Source organism: Hippopotamus amphibius, chromosome 4 (assembly GCF_030028045.1).
Source record: "Hippopotamus amphibius kiboko isolate mHipAmp2 chromosome 4, mHipAmp2.hap2, whole genome shotgun sequence".
NCBI lineage: Eukaryota > Metazoa > Chordata > Mammalia > Artiodactyla > Hippopotamidae > Hippopotamus > Hippopotamus amphibius.
The window spans coordinates 168,505,381-168,519,300 of record NC_080189.1 but is presented as its reverse complement, the minus strand read 5'-3'; positions in this window follow the sequence as shown (position 1 = coordinate 168,519,300).

Below are 13,920 nucleotides of genomic sequence, written 5' to 3'. Positions count from 1 at the left end.
CAAAAATAAAAGGCTTTATGCTTGGTTAACCTTGCATTGAGGTTTCTGGAAGCTGTTACTCCTCAGGAGAATAACTATTTTCCTGAGACAATCTAAACTACTGCTATATCTCAGAGTAATTAGCATAAGGTTTAGCTTTTCTTTCAACTGCATCTTACTTTGAAACTGGAATTATAGAATTATTCAGAATTATTTTGGTTTTGCAAACATATAGTATTAAATATTGTGAAGTGATATGAGATGGTACAAAAAACTAAGAATGCACACAAAAGTTAAATTTAAGGCTACATTTCATTTTTTGTAAATGTGTATGCTCACTTATTAGGCCCTCAAATACCCTATATTCATAAAGTCCTCAAAACACATACATTAGAACTGTTATCATAAATGTTTCACATTTAAGATATAAAATCAACAGAAAGCAGGAACTGTCTAAAGATAATTAAAGATCTTACTCTTTGAGTTTTTCACAGAATAATTAATGATTATGAAAGCAAAATGAATGCCTAAGTTAGTATTCCCATTCAAATACATATCTAAAAGGGCTAACTCTACACCAGTTTAGTGGAAATATTGTCAGATGAAATTTCTGAGCGGGTTAATAAAATGAAGAGAGGAAGGGGAGAAAGTCTTTTCCTGATTTCAATCGAGATTAACATTTTAGGATGGGGAAAAAATAAGAGCAAATCCTTCTACTGCTTGGACCTGCCAGTAGCTTTCCTTCTTTTTTTTTTAATACTTTCAAATTTGGTTTAATTACTGAATCATGATTTCCATAAATCAAACATAAATTCTCCCTGTAAAATAACTGTTTGGTGGGCTAAAATCAGGCTAAGTGTAAGACATGCATTATTTTTAAGTAGCTTATATCCTTGGATTATTCATACACTCACATTAGTGAAAGCTTTTTCTCGTTAAAGCTGTGCTTAACATTTTTTTTAAACAGGTGGTTCAAATTACAGAAAGCCCTGCAAGAATTTAATGTTCTTTTAAGGTAAATAAATTAAATTAGATTTCTTATAGGTAGACATAGGCTTTTTCAAGACGTATAGACAGACAATTTCTCATATCTCCTGGGATAATGTGCTTACTTGATCTATCATATTAAATTCTCTGTACCAGGAAAAATTTTTTAAATCAACAAATGAGATTAAATTCCTAAAAATCTTCAGGCCTGAATGGGAAGGGAAAGAATCTTGATCAGGTTTCATCCTGGAATATCAATTAGCATTGCAACTTTCTTCTTTCCCTCATAAAATATATACATATTTAGAACCATTTAGGAACTTCCTATGACCTGGGTAATACAGAAATTTATTGATTCACTACAAAAAAACAAACAAGCAAACAAACAGAAGCATACCACAATTTACACAATTCTGTCAATTACACACGTGTTCTTTTATTGCGTTGGCATTCTGGGTCCCTCTTGGTAGTGAGTCTGTCTTCTGATGGATTAGTGAGCAGGAGCCCATGTGTTTCAATACTGTAGCTCAAATTCTTTCTTCAGATAAAACAGCTCTTTCCTCTTGAGTTTCACCAGCTCCTGACTTTAGGTTCTGCTCTCTCTCCCTAACCTTCTGTAGCCATTTCCTCTTATCCACACAGTCTTTGATCTCAGCCTGCACAGCCCTATTCTAGGGGTCTCCTAAAAGAATAAACATGTTTTTTTGTGATGAAATGCTTTCAGGCAGTGCTAAGTTTAAGTGGAGATAGTTAATGAACTTTTTTCTTTTTTCCTGCAGAGGATGTGAATACATTGTAATCTCATATCATTTATGGAAAAATCAAGTTATCTTTACCAGATCAACTACCAGTAGATTATAAACCTAAAATTATTCAGCCTGTATGAAAATGTATACAACACCTTGCATTAGGATATTAGCTTTGCTTAAGGAAAGCACATGATTTGTATCACATACTAATTGTCTCCAAGCTATTTGTGACAGTAGCATGCTTTCCATGACTTACAAGCCAAATTCAAAAGCAAATCTTAACTACTTTGCCACAAGAACATGTAATTTTCTTGTGTAGTGGTCTTGAAAGGCCAAACAATGTTTTTTCAATCATTCAGCAAATTTCTGTTGAATAATCCCTATGTGCCAAGCACTAAGATTGGTATTCTGGGCACATCAGTGATTAATTGAGGAAGTTCATCCCTTTCTGGAATTTATTATCTGGTCAAGAAGATGCATGTCAAATATGTAATGACAAATAAATCTATGAATATAATGTTGGGGAAGTATAGGGACTGGGGTTATTGATACCAGAGTACCAAGTTAACCAAATAGAAGGTAAAGGTAGGGAGGAAGACTCTTCTGAAGGAGAATCATTTATTCTGAAACATGAATGATGAGTAATAACTTGCTAGAGAAGATAAGAAAGTGATATAAGAAGGAGAATGGGAAAGAGGGCCCCATGCAGAAAACACCTGTCAGAGGCCGTGAGGTGGGACTGAACAAGACAGTCTGCAGCTTTATGATTTTCTTCGCCCACCAAACTTGAGCCTAGATGGATGTCACAATGAAGCAAGAAACATAAGGATGTTCTTCACCAATTTGAGGGACCCTTGAGATCCAAAGAATTGAACACTGAGAACAATGCAAATACTGAACAGTTCACGATATGAAAGGCAACGGTGTATGAAAGCCAGAAATAAAGGTTAGGTGTAAATGAAGTGTTTTCACCTTCGTTACATAAGTTTGATTTGGACTCACTCCAAATGTTGTTGCATATACAGCGCTCAGCAGATGAACTAGAGTATGTCATTTGCCAATTCACTGATGCTCTTATTAAATCTTACTCAAAAGTGCACATTCAATAAAATAATATTTTAAAAATGAGTGTAAAGCTAGATTTAAAGCTTCAAATGAGAGCAAGAGAGAGCACATACAACTAGATTAATTTGAGATATTAAAATGGAGAACATTACTCCATTCAAAGAAGATATGTGAAGTCATTGCTTTCCAGTATAAAAGAAAAGTAATTCTAAGTCATTTAGCCAATTTGTCCTTAGCACGAGAGTTGTAACTTTGCTAGGCAATCATTCTTTATTGTTTATTATTTATTGAACACCAAGTAGGCAGCACTATATAAATCACCGTAGACACAGTGCCTACCCTAAAGGCATACAATTTAAGTCAGACAGAGAAAACAATTCAAACATAAAATATGTCAAATGTGTTGATTAAACTCTGAAGATTGAGATTCTTAATTATAAATATGTCTTCATAGCTTAGGAAGTGAAAAGTATAAATATAACAAAAGACAAAATGATAGAGAAATCATATTCTAGGTGTGTTTTATATCTACGATTTGCTATTAAGAACTGATGATTCTAATTTTAGCTTGAGATGCAATCTTACTTGGAAAAAAAAGTAAACAGCAACATAATACAAAGTTTTGGGAAAAGTGATGCTAGCATTACCTTCTATTTTCTATGAAAATCTTTTCACTTTGCTTTCAACTTGCCCAGGAGTTTTGGGTTCTGTGCCTTATGTTATTACAGAAATAAAGACAATATTTAAAGACTTTCCTTCTCACAATGCTAATCTCCTATTATATAATTGGAAGATCATCACATTTGCCCAATGTGCAATGCCAAATGGATGAATATAGGTGGATGGACAGAAAACTATATCTATTTATATCTAAGTTTTTATCTGTCTATCTATCTCTTTAACACATAGTAGTTCCTCAACATATATTTGTTCATTTGAATCCAATCAGTCTTTCTGGATGCATTTAAGCCAGAAAACTTAAATTTAAGCCCTACTTTAAGAATAGTTGAATTCGATAGGTCTTTCTTGATTAGCTATTTTGTATATAGTACTGTGTGTATGTTAATCCCAAACTTCTGATTTATCCATCCCTCCTACCTTTCCCCTTTGGTAACCATAGGTTTGTTTTATAAGTCTGTGAGTCTGTTTCTGTTTTGTAAATTTGTATCATTTGTTTGGATTCCACATATAAGTGATATCACATGATATTTGCCTTTCGCTGACTTGCTTCATTTAGTATGATAATCTCTAGGTCCATCCATGTTGCTACAAATGGTATAATTTCATCTTTTTTATGGCTAAGTTTCCATTGTATGTATGTACAACATCATCTTATTTCATTCATCTGTTTGATGGACATTTAGGTTGCTTCCATGTCTTGGCTATTGTAAATAGTGCTGCAGTGAACACTGGGGTGCATGTATCTTTTCGAATTATGGTTTTCTCCAGATATATGCCCAGGAGGTAAAGCACAGGGAACCTTACTTAATATTCTGCAATAATCTAAATGGAAGAAGATTCTTTAAAAGAATAAATCTATGTATATGTATAAATGAATCACTTTGCTATACATCTGAAACTAACACAACGTTGCAAATCAACTATACTCCAAAATAAAATAACTTTTAAAAAATTAAAAATAAACATTTTTCACATACACACAAGAAAAATTGTTTAAATATGACAGTGAAGAAAAAGAGAACTTGAATTCAAATATATGAAATTATAGAAATTAAATTAAGATGTTATTCAAAAATCATAAAGATTCAGAATTGGTGAGCCTTTCTGTAAACATAATATATGACTGGATTTTAAAGCTCCAACTTAAACGGGTAAGTAGAGTACATACGAGAACTTGCAAACAGCCCCGTGTCATCTGAGCTTGTAGTTTTAAGGCAAATGATGCCAGAACCCGAGGGCATGGATTTATGTTTTGTGTACTGCAGCTGGTCACTGATAGTTTTGGAATATATGTGAATGGACATCTAAGAATTGTTTACAGAAGCTGTCTTTGTGCTTTTTAATAAATCTTATACTATGTTTGAAATGGGTGAAAAATAATTATCTGTTAATCCACTGGATTTATAGTCATATATACATTTCTGAATTGAGACCATTTTGGATTAAAAGAATCTAGGACTGGTAGTTAAGTTGAGACAATCTCATTTTCAAAATAATTCAATAGTTGATTGGGCCTCACCACAGTATAATAAAGGGCATTGGTATGTATACGGACTCCTACCTGTACTTGGAAGGCAGTTTACTTCTCCGATAATGTTTCTTAATAAATACGTATAATATTTGCAAATACTTAAGCTCTTAACATGATAATGCTATTATCTCCATTTTACAGATGAGGAAACCCAGGTCACAGAGCTAGGAATTGACAATTCCAAAATGCAAATCCATGTGGTATGCTTCCAGAACTAATGAGTTTAATGCCTCAGGCATTTACTTCCTTGGGTAGATCTTAACTAATATTATCTTATAGTAGTGGAAAAATAGCAAAGGAGAGTCAGCATGAAATAGAGGAAATAGATCATATTATAACCTCCCCAAATTCATTTGTGGAAAGTCTCAATCCCTAGTACCTGTCTCTCCCCCAGCCATCAATTCATATGTTGACAGTCCTAACACTCAGTACCTCAAAATATGATGTGATTTGGAAGTAGAACCTCTGCAGATGTATTAATTAAATTAAAATGAGGTTATTAGAGTAGGCCCTAATCCAATATTGCTGGTGAACTTATAAAGAGAATGCCATGTGAAAAGCAAGAGACATACATAAAGGAAAGACAGCGTGAAGACACGGGGAGGAGATGGCCATCTACAAGCCAAAGAGAGGCGACTGGGACAGATCACCCTTCCCTCACAGCTCTCAGAAGGTATGAACCCAGCCCATACCTTGACCTCAGACTTCCAGCCTCCAGAACTGTAAGAAAATAAATCCCTGCTGTTTAAGCCTTGCACTTTGTGTAAGACAGCCCTAAAAAGCTAACACAGATGATCATGCAATGATCCCATTTTCATTCTCCCACCCAGAAGGAAAAAAAAAAAAAAAGGAACAATTCAATTCATAACAAAATGGTTTTCACTCAGGAGACCAGCATAGGCTTTGGGACCAGAAATTTCATAGCAGAGGAAGCTGACGTTGGGAGTAGGACACAAAAGTACTTGCTCTTAATAGACATATTTTAATTGAATGCATTCCGTGGATGCTGTTTATATTGTTGGCAAAACGACCTTGGATGTTTCCTAATTTCTTTCAGTGGCTCCCATGACTCACTGCAAGAATCCTCCTAGGAGCTTTAAGTATACTTACACTCTCACTTCATTCTGCTTCCAGCAATACCTTACCTGTTGCTGTTTCTTTTCTCCCCTTGCTGTCCTACATTTCAGTTAAGGTCATTCGTCCAGGTAAAATTTATAGCTTGGCTATAGAGAAAAAGATGAGCATGTGGTTTCTGGAAAATGTGTATTAATACTTTTTTCAATTGATAAATGAGCTGTAATAGTCTCAAGTAAATGTCCAGCTTTTAAGAAATGGAAAAAAATCATCTCAGTCAAATTTTTTAAACATTAGGATTTTCAAATCCATACACATTTCTTGGTATGCAAGTTTGAAGTTTTCAGAGCATTGGTCTTACGTGCTGAAGACTAGTAGTACACTTAAGGGTGGTTAGAAAAGGGAGGAAGCAACCTCTTCTGTAAATTCAGTTTAGGGGATCTCAGTTCAACTCTTCACTTAATAGAGGGAGAACTCTTCAAGTAGGGGAAGAATATAGAGAGCAGATAATTAGCTATGAAAATAAAGTACGGGATATACGTCTCCTCTCCTCAAATGCCTAGATCACTTTATTTGCAGAACAGTTCCATTTCATGGAATTTTGCTCTATCTTATCTCCCAAATGGGTAAGGATAACCAGAGTACAGGAGAAGACCTCTGTTGTTTCCATTCACTCAACTAGTGTTTGCTAACTACCAGACTGTGTAGTACTCAAGATTCAGTGAGGAACAAAGCTAATAGATTTCACACCTAATTAAGCAATTAAAATGCAGTGTCTTGAGAGATTACGAACATTTCTCAGTGTATTTCCCAAAAGGTTTCCTTTAGATTGAGATTCAGCAGAAAAGAGAGCAGATCCTAGCAGTATTGAATGTAGGGGTTTTTCAGGAAAAAAAGTTACAAAGTTATTTCATAGATGCAACCAGACACTTCACAACAGAAATGTAAGCATTTCTGTTTGAACTAAAACTATTGTGTAAAATATTGCCTTATTGCATTTGTTAGTAATAATGCATAATTGCAAGCTTTGTTAATAAATCATTTGATTAATGAAGACAAGGTAAAACGTTCCTCTGTTTTCTTGTTAATAAAGTCTCTTGAAATCCCATCCATGAATCCAAAGCAATCTGCACTGGCTACCAGCTCCTTAATGATCTACCTGCTGGGGGGAAAACCACTTAATCGCCATCCAGTGGCCAGAGAGAGCAAATGCTCTTGACTTGGGGGAAGAAAAGTGTGATGGAGAAGGGCACACATGCATGCATGCACACACACACCCACATGTATAGAAAGCAAACTAAACTAAAATGAAACATAGAAATAACACGTATTTCTACAGAGGACTGCATAAAGCCTAGTGTGTGAAATGTGTTCTGGAAATACCCCAGTATTATGGAAAGCAAAGAGTGAAATTTCTCATGAACAAAATAAGGCATGAGGTATGCCTGTGAATCACAGCCACATTAGTTAATTACAACTGATTTGGAACCATGTTACTTAATACCTCACAGCTAAAATTCAGAGGGCTAGGGTCTCAACAGAGGAAGAGAAGTCACTGCAATCCTAACCTATCTGATTCTCTGGGGGGCACCACCGGTAGTTCTGTGGTCACCCACAACTACAGAAGTTTCAGGTTAAATAGTCTGTATTACATCTACAAATATCACCTTAGAAATTAATTCGAACTACAGCTTCTTTCTTTTGGTCATGATTTAGAAGAGGTCACACCTGCTAATGATGGGGGTGGAGGAGAAGCACTTGCTCTGAAACAAGGAAGTCAAAGGAAGGATGAGAGAATGTTACATACGTTTGGTGTCTTAAAACTGACTATTTCTTCTCCACCACCAGCAGTCATTACCACCACCACCACCATCATCATCATCATCATCTAATAAACTGAATAAATAGACAGTTTAACTTTATTGGCCTTTACCCAGGAAGCGAATTCTCCACCTCCCCAAGTCTCAGTGCCTGTCTATGAATGGTCCTTTATATTGCAGATGTCTCTGTAAGAACTTCATCTATAGGCAAAGAAGCTTCTCATTCACGCAGTCCTGTCTGATGATTCTACTTGAAATGTATACTGTTCTCATGACACTGTTAAGAATAACGTCCTGAGGGTTTCTTTCTTAGAGCTCTGAGCTTAATTGTGAGCCTCAGTGTCAACTTGAATATAGAGCCAGATGGAATGAGAGTTTATGATGCTAATCGGTTTATTAAAACAGAAGTAAACAGATTCTATTCCCTCCATCCTCCCCAAAGGGGATATGAGCATGACTAGAAAATAGATTGTAATTTAAATCCATCAATCAATATCTCAAATATTTTATTGGGAGTTAAATGTCTCCTTCTAATTCTCAACTATGAAAAAGATACATGCATAAACAAACTAAAACTTTTCCATACCAGGTGACCTCAAAAGCTAAAACATTCTGAAGGAAATAAAGAATTAAAAGTACTTCGATCTTCTATTTGTATCAGTCTGGGTTGCAGTCAGCTTACAGATTTACATGAAGGAAAATGGAATCAAAGCTTTGGAATTTAATACTGACTATTAAAGTGTTCTAAAGAAGAAAATAAGTTACCCAAACTTTGTGCAATGAATCATATTTTATGAGCTATATAACCATCCATTCTTTTAAAAATCATTTGTTGAACACCAGTAAGATACAGGAAAAGATGCAGCTGAATGAGGAAATAAATGTCTTCCCTCTTTGGGAGCTCAGGATCTAGTCAGTAGTTGTGAAAGTACCTGGTAATTATTTGTTTACCACTTGTGTACAATAGAGGCATGTACAAAACACTAAGAGAGAGTAAAGAAAGGTATAATTAATGGTGGAGGATTATGGGATGTTGTCATCTGAGATAAATCTTGAAAGATTGCTGTTAGTTTTTTGGAAACACAAGGGAAATTTTAGCAACACATACTTAACATTTACTTACAGATTGATTATAGTAGGTTATACTATTGTGGCTCAAAAGCAATAGAATTATTTTTTCCTTATTCAAATAACAATCCACCATAATGATTCAGGTCAATCATTTATTCTCTAATGGTTATTCAGGACCCAGATTCCTTTTATCTTATGGCTCCGTCACCTCCCAGGGCCTTGTTGCCACAAGGAAAAGAATAGGTCGGTAAGTCAGAATCCTGAGTCAGGTTTTGGTGTTCTGTATAGTCATGATTAAGTCTTTAAGCTTTTGTCTCTGGGGATTTGGCTCATAGGATGTGGTAGATCATGTGATATTTTAGAAAGTTCTTTATAAGGTGAAAAAGCTGATTTCTTTAAGCTAGGGTCACATCCTTATAAATAAGTTTTCAGGTACTTCAGCCATGAGAGCTATATAAAAGCACACTAGGTTTCTTTTTAGTGCTTTTTTCTCTCCTGCATCCTTCCTCTGCCCCCAGTTCTCATGATGTTCACTACTTGTTCAGTGTCCTGGTGAAATTTATTAGCTAAGCAGGCCAGTTTGGAAAGTGCTTCACAATTCTTCAGTTTCTACACCTTGATCTTCTTTTCTCTAATAAAAATATATCTATCTTAATGTGCATAACATCATTGCCTTTTCAACTGTTCTGACAAAAATGCAAACTAACAAAATGAGCCTAAATACATGCTGCTCATTAGTGATTTTGTAACAGTCAGTACGCTATCCTTTCAACTGGTAGCTGCATTTAATCTGTAGTCTCCCATGCCTTAAATTGCAGAATGATAAAAAGGCCAAAGAAACATTGGTTTGGAATGGAGTGATCATTTATCACTCAGAAAATCACACTGTGGAGAAAAATTTACCAATCTACTTCGTGTAGGGCTTACTTATTCTTATTGGCCCACTTTTATGGTATGGTAGACATTTGAGTGAGTATTAAAATGTATGCATTAGAAAATAAGCATATTGATTTTTTTGGGTAATATTATTTCTATAATTCAATTCAATTCAGCTTAATGGTCTTTGAATGCTTTGGTGCATACTTTGATCCTGTTCCAGAACACTTAGCTTTATTTTAGTTTTTATTTTAATTGGAGAATTTGGAGGATTTTCTTACAGCTGGAGCACAGCAGATCTGTTACTAATAGAAACCTAAGAAGAGGAGATTTACCTGCGTACATTGTGTGTGTGTATGTATATATACATATATATACATACACACACATATACATATATTAAGTTATATATATATAAATATGATATATACAATATTTATGTAATATAAAACAAAATATTTCTGAAAGATTAGGTAAAGCTACTCAGCTAAAAATTTCTCTAAATAGAAAATCTGCAGATTTGTGTTTGGGACCCTATAGGAATCACTACAGTGGTGTAGATAAGTTAGAATTGTTCTAATTCCATGGAATTGCTTCTATGTTTTCACAAAAGATAATATATACCTATAATTTAAAGTTAAAATTTGAAAGAGATGCTGTGGACTCTTTTTCTTTTTTTTCAATTGGAGTATAGTTACTCCTCAATGTTGTGTTTCTGCTATACAATGAAGTGAACTAGCCATATGTATACATATATTCTCTCCCTCTTGGGCACCCCCCCACCCCATCCCACCCATTCGCATTGTTCTTCCATTCGTAATAAGGGGTTTGTACTTCACCTACATTTGTTTTTAATGTGGGCTTTGTTTTCAGATTCAACATCATGTTTCTGGAACTTTCAGGTGCATATTAATACAAATCCATGTGTATGTGGGGAGAGGGAGGTGGGATGAATTGGGAGATTGGAACTGGCAAATATACACTAATATGTATAAAATAGATAACAAATGAGAACCTGCTGTATAACACAGGGAAATCTGCTGCATACTAGAAACTAACGCAACATTGTAAAACAAATATACTTCAATTAAAAACAACAACAACAACAACAAAAACATGAGTAGTGAAAAGGACTTGATTGTCACTATGTGGCTCAAAGAAGGGTCCCCGAATGGGGTCTTATTGACCTGGTCCTCTTGTCTTAGGTTCTTGAGCCAGCCCTTGTGGCCAGGGGCCTGGACCATTCTGACTGAAATTACATTCTCCAGCCTTGGGTAAGGAAATAGTGATAGTATCACCAAAGTGAGATTGAGAATGGGGTGGGGAGTTGAGGGCAGATGCTGGACAGAAAATGGTGCACTTCTTAGGAAACAAAAGGATGTATGTTGGAGAGAAAATTAGCTAATTTCCAACATAGCTTGTAAGCTTGATTAAGGTATATACTATAACATGTGTGATCTTAGTTTGTTTATTGTTATGGCCTAAATAACAGAGCTGTGAAGTAATGAAGCACGCTAATAATAGAACAGATTATGGTTTAGATGCCCTCTCCTATAAATTGAAGCTATAGTTTTAAAAAGGAAAAACAATAAAAACCAAAACTATAAAATCCCCATCTTATGCTACTTCCAAATATTAAACTTTCCTCCATAAAATATTGAGGCATCAAAACTGTTGTTCTACATTGTTCTCTAATTGAGGAAAATAATTCTACTTAACATCTTAGACATAATGAACAGCCAGGTTTATGTTTTAAAATGTGGGGAAATGTTTCTGTTTTCTTAATACAGTGACTAAACAATTGAACACATTCATTTATCTCTGTTGACATGTTCCCATTTCCCTACTCCAAATTACTTTGGGTCAAAAGACAAACATTTTCACCAGGAAAGAGAAAAAAAACAAACAACATTCTTTATTTGTAAAGTTACAACTGACGAAAAACTGGGGACTCTGTTAACTATTCTTTTGCAACTTTTCAATAACATTCATAAGGGGTAGTGCTAAGTTGTTGACTACAAGACAATTTCAAAATGGAAAAAACAACATTTCAAATGTACAGTGATATTTTAACAAGAAGTAACAGGAATTCAAAGGAGAATTTATGACTATAAATATATCTCTGATATAGTATTTTTAATGCCCATGTTCTTAGTGCATAAAAATCCCCTACATGGACAGGAGGATAACATAACCAGTGCACACTGATAAAAATAACTGGATATAATGGACTAGCAAGTAGAATCTGGAATTCAGGCTATATTTTATATGTTGGGAATTTTGTGGTCAGAGAGATTTTTTTTAAAAAAAGGAAACAATTGTGAGCAAGGGTGAGTTAGATTAACTGCTTTGCCAATTGAGACAGACTTCGCAAGCCAGCACATAAAATCTGTGGCCAAGGAGGATACCATGTAGATAATTTTTCAGCTTCCTTGTGGACAGATGTGCCTATTGTCCTGGTGACCTTCAGGGTCACATATACAGGTGTCACACCTGGTCCATGAGTGCACTGCTCCGTCAATTTCCTTTAGAAAGTCTGATAGATGCATAAAAAGGCTCTAGGCTGAAGCTGTGTGTGTGGGGTGGGCAGGGTTGGTGTGTCAGAGAGGTGGCACCTGGGACTTTGAACTGCATGATTCAGCCCACAGGCCTGGAAAAGTAATGATTCTTTGCAAATGGGCAGCCTTTCCAAGCTCATGGATTTCTGCTTGACTTTCCTGTAAATGTAAATCAGAATTAAAAAGGGAGGGAGAATATGACCTCCAGTGTTTCCACTGGTATAGTAAAAGATGCATTTTTGAAGAGAGAAGGGCAAACCTCAAGTGATCTGAGGTTTACATTAGTGTACAAAAGCAGCACTATTAATGGCCATCTTCTGCAAACTCAGACCTCTTTCAGATGTAAAGCCTCTTTGGAAAACTCTCAGGAGAGAAGGCTTTCTTGCCTCTTTTCTGAGAGTTTGCCTTTCTGGGCTTGCTTGGAAATGGCCTGAGAACAGATTCCCCTTGCTGTTCTAATACTTCTCCATTTCCCGTCTGTAAAAACAAAATCCATGGAAACTAACTTATAGAGAAAAATAAAAATTAGAGATGTGATTCAAAGCAAAAATGTCTTGCATGCCGATATCTTACCCTGTTTCATCTTTCTAAGAGTACACACTTGGGTATGCTCATGCAGCTGTGTTCCACTCATCGGAACTGTGATGTGATGTTTAGCCTTGTGCGCTTGCGCAGTCGTTTCTCCGGGAAGAAATGCTTCCAACTCCTGTGCTCTGTAGTCAGGCTGAGTCAGAGGAAACCCCCAGCTGCTCTGCAGAGGAAGCAGCCCCTCCTGCACAGCCTCCCTGCAGATAATACTCACTCACAGGCCTGGGCTCCTGGAGACCAGGTTATGAAACGGAGGGATTAGCATTCTTTCCAGCACCTGTTTGCCTATGGCTTTGCTATGGAAATTAAGCTAGGAATTTATTCTGTAAGTCTAGATACTGAAGTTTAAATTTACTCAATTTTGAAAATGTACAGAGAATATGAAGGCTTTTTTTCCTATTTTCCTTTCCCTAAAAGGTTTTATTACTTCGGACTAAGAGTGTTGTTGCCCTCAGGGAAATGCTATTATGAACCTTTCTGAGACCTGTCAAGAGGCATACTGGAAAATGTTACTGATGGATTACCCAGGGTGCATGGAGGTGAATTTATTCCCCTTCATGTGAAGATGGTGGGGATGGAGGTTGGGGTGGGGGAGGGTGGGCAGCACACTGAAACATTCTAATTTATAATTTATTTACTAATTGTATGTAACAAACATTTTTGTATGAAGTGAAAATTGTATATGTGTGTGCATGTGTGTGTGTGTATACATTATATATATAGTATAGATTACTGTATCAGTCACAATATCTCTCAGCTCAAAATCTCCCTAGGAAAGCAGGTGTTTGCAAGAGGTCATTTATTTGGGAATGCTTTCAAGGTACAGGATTTAGGGATCTGGAAAAATAAAACAAGGACAGAGGGATGCCAATCTAAAAATGCATTACTGAGCTGGTTCACTGCCATGGACAACCAGGGCTTAATGCTGCTGGGACACTGCA